Source organism: Podarcis bocagei, assembly GCF_964188305.1.
Source record: "Podarcis bocagei genome assembly, chromosome: 13".
NCBI lineage: Eukaryota > Metazoa > Chordata > Lepidosauria > Squamata > Lacertidae > Podarcis > Podarcis bocagei.
The window spans coordinates 49,079,418-49,089,541 of NC_138138.1; the positions used below are offsets into that span (position 1 = coordinate 49,079,418).

Consider the following 10,124-nt stretch of genomic DNA (forward strand, 5'->3'; position numbering starts at 1 on the left):
CTTCCTTACAAAATTCAGAGAAACCTGCCTTTTGAAGGGTCAGGGATGATTGGATTTGAAGTCCAATAACATCTTTTGGCCACCAGGTTGGGGAATATACTTTTACAGTCTGTGAAAACACCACATTGAGCAGCAAGAAAATAAAACTTTATGACATCCAAAAGACCTATCTAAGGCTAACCCAGAAGTCACACCTGATTAAAAGCTCCATGCCACACAATCATGTCATCATCAATGACGAACTCTTTTCCTCCAAGACCACCAGGACCCACCCTTCCAACTTTCACTCTCTGGAAGGAATTGTTTGGAAATGTGACGATATTAGTGATGTCAAATCCACCTCCTATTTCCATTTTTTCATTGAAAGTGAACATTTCTCCAACTGAGTTGTTAAATGAAATGCCATGGAGAGATGAGTGGAGCTAATGGAAAGAGAGAAAGAAACAAAAGGAGATTAATGGGAGGGAAAGAACAGGATGGGCATATTGTTTAATTTTGCTTTATAATTACTTTTTCTTATATTTATTCACAAAAATAATGAAAAGAAGAAAAGGAGGGAAATATCATCTCATGACAATTTTACCAACAGTTATGCTTATTAATACTGCTTACAGAGTTTCACCAAGATAAAATATTGGCATGTAAAGTATGCAGAATGGGGATTTTATACTGCATTGTAGATAAGTATTTTAATGCTCCAGTCCTAAGAGGAACAATGCTAGTGTGCAAGTCCATCCCCGGGGTGAAACTCCAGAAATGAAAAAGTTGAATGTAGGCTCCCCCCGAATTAATATGATGCTTAAATTAAACTATTTGCTGTAGTGACATTACTTGCCAAGGCTGCAAATCTTGAAGTTCAAATCTTTCCCTTCCCAGAATGGCTCTGTGCTTGGTTCTAGTTGAGTAAATGGCATGCAAAGCATTAGCCACGGCATAGACTGCATTATAAATATTGTAGCTGTGACCAGTCATGAGTAGCTCAAACTGATGACCAGGAAGACTCTCCAACTTCTCCTCCCCAGTACATATTTTAAAGACATATTCTGGCTCTTCAAAATTTGTAAATGAACAATCAAATGCTTGCTCCCAGAAATCATTAACAAATCCATCTCCTTCAGTCCAGTAAGGTTTTACTTTCTGAAGAAATTCCCTGAATTCTAGAACATCTTGTGAATGAATGGAAAAGGCAATTGCACCTTGGAGCATCTGAAGACCCCAGTTCCTTTGAATGCTAGATAATGCAAAATCAATCTGAGTTGTCATGATCCATACCTTTCTAAATGATTCACTCCCCTTACTTTCAGCAATAAATCTTAGCCACACAATAGTCAAAGTTTCTCCATAGATGATCAACGTATTGACTTTGCTATCTGTGAAATCTAAATAATTACTTGATACCATGTCAAAGAGTTTATCCAAGTCATCAAAACGGGGTGATTGTTGGATTCTTTGTGTGAAGGCTGAACAAATTCCATTTTGGGAAAACAACGGCTCCATGGTCTGCAAGAAATTTTCTCCACTCCCGTCATCCACAACAAAGAGCCCGACCCATGTCCATCCAAAGTGATTAAGCAAACTGGTAATCCCCTTGTACAGATGGACTTCATTTGGTACCATGTGATATAAAATGTGGTCCTGATCTATGTCAGTCTTTTCTGGGGGAAAGGCGCCATAGGTGAGCTAAAAGAAAATGTATTTATTGTCAAAGATACTAATTTCATTATGTGCTATACCATTGTGTTTTTTGTGAGTGAGCGAATAAATGACTAAATATGTGGATTGTACCTAAATATTTGTGACTATAACAATAATTTCATGCAAGTTATCCATATGGACTACTTGTGGAACACTTTGTATGAATACTGAACGGATTTATTTCTGCAAAATAATAGCTCTGTGGTATGCAGCATTCTTCACTGTGTGGCTCAAACCTGCTCCACATTCATCTAAAATAGTTTAGTTAGGTGATGATCCCTACATAGTGTTTCTTGGGGTTTTATTGGGCAACTTATGGATACAATGGAATTTGTGAATATATTTACAAGACGGAAGGGAGCAATATATACAGAGCAATATGCTAATATTATAGTAAATGGGAATTTGTCAGAAAAATGCTTTGTATCAAAAGAAACAAAACAAGGTTTCCCACTGTCACGATTATTGTTTATTTTGATGTTAGATGCCGTATGTAGAGATATAAGAGAAAGTGATGAGATACAAAGTATCAAAGTGGGACAACAAACTTACAAATTAAAAGCATTTGCAGATGTTGTGGATTTATTTGTAGGAGACCCCTTTTAAAATATGGTAAACGTATTTGAAAAGATAAAGCAATTTGTTTTTTAGCAGGTTTTTATATAAATAAAACTAAGATTAAAATATCAGTAAAAATATGGATCAGCAAGCAAAAGAGGCTTTACAAAAGAAGACTGGAATTATGGTTGGAAAAGGTGAAATATTTGGGTATCTGGGTACCAAGTAAGAATGCAATGTTGTACCGAAATAATTATGTTACAGTGTGAAATGATGTGAAATAAGATTTATTGAGTTGGGAGAGGATGAATCTATCATTATTTGAGACAACCTGCTTGAAAATGAATGTGTTGTCTAAGATATCATTTTTGTTTCAAACATTTCTGATAATATGTAATACTTGGTGCCAAAAAGAGCTGTCAGAATTCATTTGGGAAGGGAAGAAACCAAGGCTTAAATTAATAACAGATGCTAAAGAAGAAGGTGAAATCTCACTTCCAAATAACTTCCAAAGCTAATATTATATTATGATGCAGCATGCTTGACATGAATAAAGGAATGGAGGGTATTTTTAAAATGACTAAATTGCTGGACCTAGAGGAATTTGGTGGAAGATATGGGTGGCATGCATATTTGTGGTGTGAAAAAGCAAAGCTCCATAAAGACTTTCTAAATCATGCTGTAAGAAGTTTATTTGGAGTATGGACAAGTTATAAAAATCTACTTGAATGGAAAACACCACTGTGGTTAACTCCCATAAAGGCCTGGGCTCCAAAAGAAATGAATATGAATGAGAACTGGGGAATTATGTTAAGTTACACTGAAAGCAGGTATAAACTCTTTTTAAAAATAGAAGAAATTCAAGACTTTGTATCATATTGGTTTCAGTATCATCAAGTAAATGAGTTATTTAAGAAGGATGTGTTAAATGGTTTTATGGAATAAGGATCTTATTTTGAAATGGGGATACTTGAGAGTAATGAAAAAATGATTTCTTAAATGTACAAAATGCTACTAGAATGGGATACTAAAGATGAAAGGGTTAAGTCAACAATTATACAATGGGCTAAAGACTTAGTTAATAATGTTAATATTGTTTCTTGGGAGAACTTATGGGAAAATGATGTGAATTCATTGCTTGTTATACACTTTATTTGGTATTTAACACTAAACAAACAGGCTAAGATGCACAAAAATGTGTCAAGTAAATGCTGGAAATGTAAGCAGATAGATGGGTCATTCTTCCATGTGTGGTGGACATGTAAAAAAGCTAAAGTCTTTTGGAGAAATGATATATAATGAAATGAAGAAAATGTTTAAATCGGCCATTCCCCAAAGGCCAGAAGTTTTCTTTATAGGCTTAATAGGGACTGAGGTCCCAATGAAGATGACTAAACTATTTATGCATGTGAATGCAGCAGCTGGAATATTATATGCACAGAAATGGAAAGGAGAGCAGGTTCCAACAACAGAAGAGCGGCTTTTGAAAGTAATGAACTATGCAGAAATGGCAAAGCTGTCAGCAAAATCAAGAGATCAAAATGCTGATTTTTGATAGAAGAATGGAGGCCCTTCACGGACTATTTTAAAAAAATACCACAGTCTAATGAAATTATGGGTAGGGTTCCAGATAAAAGCAGCAGAAGAAAAATGATAAAATAATTGTAATAGAGAAACTTTTTGTAATAGATAAAATATATAATGCAGTAGAAGAGGTGAGGTGAGGTTGGGCAAAAGACAACTTATGAAACAATGTAGTTATCTGATACAAAGATTGTTGTAAAATGTTTGGAAAACGTCTAGGTGATGATCCCTAGAAGTTGATGGACTTCATTATGCACTATGTGGAAATAGAAAGGAACCTGATCATTCCTGTGTGTAATATGAACTATAAGTTTGTTTTAAAAAAATAAATGTGCATCTATTGAAAAGGTATACACAGAGGATTACTCAGATAGGCTTTGTTGTTTAGTCGTTTAGTCATATCTGATTCTTCGTGACTCCTTGGACAAGAGCACGCCAGGCACTCCTGTCTTCCACTGCTTCCCGCAGCTTGGTCAAACTCATGTTAGTAGCTTCGAGAACACTGTCCAACCAACTTGTCCTCTGTCGTCCCCTTCTCCTTGTGGCCTCCATCTTTCCCAACATCAGGGTCTTTTCCAGGGAGTCTTCTCTTCTCATAAGGTGGCCAAAGTATTGCAGCCTCAGCTTCAGGATCTGTCCTTCCAGTGAGTACTCAGGGCTGATTTTCTTCAGAATGGATAGGTTTGATCTTCTTACAGTCCATAGGACTCTCACCATAATTCACAGATAGGGCTCAATCTATCACAATTCCTTCAACAGACTTTCACCAGGGTTTGGTAATATAATGAAGGTGGCAGAATTGTGGACATGGGTTTTGTTGATACGATGAATGCAGTCATAGAAAAGATGAGCCAAACTCTGCTTTTCTCAGCCTTGCAAACCAAATCGGTGAAGGCCCAGCTGAGCTTGAAAGATCCAGAATGTAACTGGGTACACGAGAAGGCAAAGTTCACTATTCCAGTAACTGAATAAGAAAAGTATTGTATTTTTTGCAAGCTATAAAGAGGTTCAGTATTTGTTTAGAGTCTTCTGCCATCTTTGACCCGGGTTCCCTGTACTGGCTCTTCATGGCAAGCAGCAGCGGATGAAGAGAATGGAAGTCTATCCTTATTTTGTGTGCAAGAAATCAGCAGTTCTCTATGATATGCTTCTTGTGGCTCAGGGGCTTGATTTCTCTGCTGTGAATTGGATCAATCAGCTTAACTGTCCAGGGGACGCAAATACTTACATTCACAGAGTTGGCAGAACAGCCAAGTACAAAGAAGGTGGGGAAACTCTTCTTGTGCTGCTTTCTTCAGAGGAAAAGGGAATGATGCAGCAGCTGTCATAGAAGAAATTTCCCACCAACAACATCAAAATCAATCATGAAAAGCTTGCTGACATCCAGAAAAAGATGCAGTCTTTCTTGGCTTGAAAGAGAGAAAGAGTTGAAAGAGAGAGTGTTTCCTATCTGTGATCGGTCTACCTAATGAAGAACAAGGAAGTGTTTGATGTGTTCAAATTGCCTATTGCTGAATATGCCCTCTCCCCCGGGCTTGCAGTGGCCCCTCATGAATGATTTCTTCAGAAGTTCCAGAAGAAAACGCATGAGAATGAGCATGAAAAAGAAAGACCATTGCAGCAAACTGATGAGCCCAAAGATGCCCCTTTTCCTGTAAGCAACCATGGTGCAGAGAAATGCAGAGCACACTTCAACAAAACAGCAGTGTTGCGGGGAGATGAGAAAATAGAACTCTCCAGCATAGACAGTGAAACTGAGGTTGATGCATCACAGGCTCAGACTGAGACTGAAGAGGAGCCCATAGCGGTCAAGGGTTTGGAAGCTGAACGCCTGCAGTTCTGTGAAGAAGGTGATAGTTATGACGACAACACTCAGGATCTTAATGTGCTGACAGTGAAATGGTGAAATGTATTTGGTTTAGAAACAGGAGACAAAGTAGCACCAAGTACACCAAATTTAAAGCTGAAAAAGAGAATAACTAAAACAAAAAAGGTAAAAAAAAGTATGGAAGGGAAAATGTAAAGTAAACACACAACAAATGTGTTTACTGAAGATAGGGAGACAATTAAGCAGTGGCCACCCGCACAAAAATCTGTTCATGACAAAGCAGACGATGATGACAACAGTGGTGGAATCAGTCTCAGCATTGCAAAAGAGAGGCTGCAGGAAGAGGGCAAATTTGACAAAGAAGAAGATTTGAAGGAGGTTAAAGAAAAACACAGAGAAAAACAACTGAAAGAAAAGGCAGGAAGAAGAGAAGTCCGAAAGAAAAGGGGAAGAGGAATGTGCCTCCTTTCTAGATCACAGTGAAAGTGATGATGAATTTGATCCAAGCATTCTTCCAGACCTGGACAGATATATAGACTCTGAGGCTGATCCAGAAAACCATGGTGGTTCTGGGTTGTGCAAGCAATGTTTAGTGGAAGCGCATCAGTGGTAGAAACAGTGCCAATAAGAAAGAAGATGAAACTTAGCAAAGAGGACTTGTTACAATATTAGATGCAGGCCTCTCCCTTGTGGAAGAAGACGTACTAATGTTACATCTGCTCAACAACCAAAGCTAATTTTCCCCCTCCTGCTCTTATTTCAAAGCTATTTGTCTTTGCATCAGAAAGGCATGCAGCCAATTTCGTTGCCAATAAATATTGCTGCAGTGGTTTCTGTCTAGGTTTCTTAATTGTCTTCCTTTAAACGTTGTGAGGATTCTATGCCCTTTTAAAATGTGGTGTATTTTTTTTTGGGGGGGGTGGCTGGTTATTGGGTTGTGGTTTTTATTTTGATTATGTATTTTGTGGTTTTATATTTTGATTTTATTCTGTGAACTGCCCTGAGACATAATAATAATTAGGGGAAAGTTTTCTACTTGGTCATGTAATGCAGCATAAAATCACAATGAGAATGAAAAATGGTAAGGGAGTTGTTTCTGAAACTCCCAACACCCTATTATCAAATCTTACCTGTGGAATCTTGAAGAGACCTAAGATGTCTGCCATAAGGGAAGAGGTCTCTGAGCCAAGTCCTCCAATGACAGCTATGAGTTTTTTCTTACTGTCACATCTGTAGTTGAGGACAAATTTATGCGATTTGAAGAGCAGATCTAGAGTGGTTCGATAGGTCATCATGGCATCATAGTAGCTGTCGTAGATGTGGAACCCAAGTGTAGCATTAGGCAAGATCATGGCATTTTGGTTAACTTCATTTATAGCAAATGCCAAGGCAAGAGCATGCTGGTAGAATTTTGTCACAATACTGCAAAAGAATATATTCTACTGTATCAAAAGAGACTCATACAATTCACAAAGATCATATAGTTCTGTATGTAAACCATTTAGGTTGCAATAACAGCAGTTGTATCTTAATTCTAATATTAGTGCTCTGCAAGGTAGTTTGATATTTTATCTGTTTTAAAGTCTGATAGTTTTGCATTTCAAAGTTTCCTTTTCCTTTACCTTATTCCACCCCATCCCACCCGGCACTCCTTCCCTCGTGGCTCTAATGGATTCATAAATCCATGATTCATTTAAATGCACTCAAACAATGAAGCATGGGGAAAAGAAGAGATATATTTACCATGGGACCTCAAACAGCTTCTGAGAAGGGTGTTCCTCAAAGTAAATTTCTCCAGAAACATAAGCTATCTGAGATGTCATCCCACCAATGCAGAGATCAACTTGTTGGTACCACTCATTGGGAACAGGGAGGGAATCAGTAATCCAGCACAGGCTAGAATCTATTTCAGATGCCATTGAAGGCAAGAGATATATAACTACAAACCCCAGCATCCTTACAGCAAAGGTTAATTCTAGATGCATCTCTCAATTATTCATCCAATTCTTCATTTACATGCATCTCTCAATTATTTCCTCATCCTCATCACTTAGGTAGGAAGGGATGGTTTGCAACCCTGCTAAATGACTCCACAGGAAAGCACCTCAACCTTCTGTTATGTTACAGGGATACAAAGCCATACCTTCAATAGATGAGATTGGCAATGTTACTGTTTCAAGTCTGGCTACGATGAATAAAGAGAAAACTATCAGAGGTGAAATGAACAGAGCCCAGCCTGCCTCTTGCCCCTACTCCCAGCTCTTACTACTACTCGGATTACTACTAGTTATACTTTTTGACTTCCTCATTCTTCTGAAAAACCTTTGGAGCTTTGGGCAGCTCGACAAATTAAAATGATTTGAATAATTACAAAATGAGAAAATTACTCCTTCAAAGCCTGGGCCCCAGGTGGCACTTTTTGTAAGAAACATGCTGATAATTTTCCTCCTAGATTTGACCAATTCTCTCCTCTGTAATGGAATGTGAAGTAGCAGGTGAATATTACACAAGCTGTACACAAGAGGAAAGTTGGGCCCTAAGATGAAGACACCAGTCTCACTGGGCACATGTGTCCTTGAAACTGTTGCTAGGTTCTCCTAACTCTGCCACTCCCCCAATACTTCACGGCTTATTTTCTGATGCTCAGTTGCTGCTTCAAAGGAATAGTACAATAAAGAAAAGATGGCAATACCACTCCTTTCTCCTTTGCAACCTTTTACAATATTTGATTAATCTTAAGCCATGTTGATGCTTGCCAGTTGCTCTTTTTAAGTATGCACCAATTTAAAATGTTCTGCATTTTGGCCAGATACCTACTGTATGGGCTGTTAGCTTCCCACCTATTGCTATTATTGGGTCAAGGAGAGAACCCTGCTGCATCATGTCATGGATAAATCCTCAACTTCTGAACTTTTTACACACATCTTTTGCTGACATTTTGGGACAGCTATGCAGGAAAAAATAAAATAAAATAGATGGAATAGATGATCCTCATGGTTCTTTCCAGTGCTACAATTCTATAAGTCCATGATATTCTCCAGGTGGCAGACAGATGCAAGAAGGAGGCCAGGAGGAAGCCAGTTAGCCGGAGACACCTGGAGATAATCTGCACCTGGCCTCTAAAGTGTCAGCATACTCCATCTCTACTTAGAAAATTACTTGGCAATGAATCCAACAGCCAGCTGGAGAAATCCTAGAATGGGATCCAGCCCATAGGATTGGAACAAATGAATTCCCTTTGGAATCATCTGACCAGTTTCTCATATCCCTCCAAGAGTGAATTCTTCCTTCAGTTCCTCTCCTTGACACTTGCACTCTGCTGATTTCTACTGTGCTTGGTGAAACACAGCACATAGGTGCCAACTCCTAGGGACCAAGTTCCCTTCAGCCCCCCCCCAAAAAAAATTTGAAGTGTCCAGCCCTCCCCCCATGAGTTGATGGGCATTGTCATTTACATGGTGAGCATGCTTCATGTCTTCTGATCATTTGTGTGGGGCAGGGCTTAGCTCCCCTCCCCCATATATTTTATTCACATTGGCACACCTGACACAAGGGATGAGAAACAATTGAGACAAGGACTGGAACTGTGTACAAAAAGAGAGCACAATACTAATTCAGGACATATATTTCTAGTGCTATTAAAGGGACAAAACATTACTGCATGCTCATGGCCAGTGTAGAGTTACCACCATTTTGTGCTAGAAAAGGCAGGAAGTGAGCTTTGTTTTCACCTCACTCCTGGAGATGACATTGGACTATTCATCCAGATACTGATGACCAGTGTAAATTATTTATAATTGCTACTGTCCAGCTTACTATCATTTTATGAGAATGACAACTGGGATGGGAAGAAATGGGAAAGTTTTCCCCCTTCCGCAGACTGAGAGCCTCAATATATTAATGACGATTACCAATGGTGAAATAAATGTTTGCATAATAATAATAATAATAATAATAATAATAATAAATTTTATTTATATCCCACCCTCCCCAGCCAAAGCCGGGCTCAGGGCGGCTAACAACAATCAAATAATCAGTCAAATAATCACACAATCTAAAAATATTTCATTATAAAAATTAATTAAATCAAATTGATGGCAACCAATTAAGCAAAATTCTGTGCAGGTTGCCAGAGGAGGGAGTCAGGCTGCGCCCTGACCAAAGGCCTGGCAGAACAACTCTGTCTTGCAGGCCCTGCGGAAAGATGTCAGGTCCCGCAGGGCCCTAGTCTCTTGTGACAGAGCATTCCACCAGATTGGAGCCGCAGCCGAGAAGGCCCTGGCTCTAGTTGAGGCCAGCCTAACCTCTCTGAGGCCTGGGACCTTGAGGATGTTATTATTTGCAGACCGTAGGTTTCTCTGTGGGGCATACCAGGAGAGGCGGTCCTGTAGGTAAGAGGGTCCTAGGCCGTATAGGGCTTTAAAGGTTAAAACCAGCACCTTAAACCTGATCCTGTACT

The 10,124-nt window shown here is 38.9% G+C and overlaps 1 pseudogene across 1 annotated transcript; it reads left to right on the forward strand.

Moving 5' to 3' along the window:
- Positions 1-2,392: 2,392 nt before the first annotated feature.
- LOC308571865 (putative ATP-dependent RNA helicase DDX10 pseudogene) lies at positions 2,393-6,402 on the forward strand (annotated as a pseudogene). The gene is made up of 2 exons: positions 2,393-2,450; positions 4,628-6,402. The product of its transcript is annotated as a putative ATP-dependent RNA helicase DDX10 pseudogene (transcript).
- Positions 6,403-10,124: the final 3,722 nt, after the last annotated feature.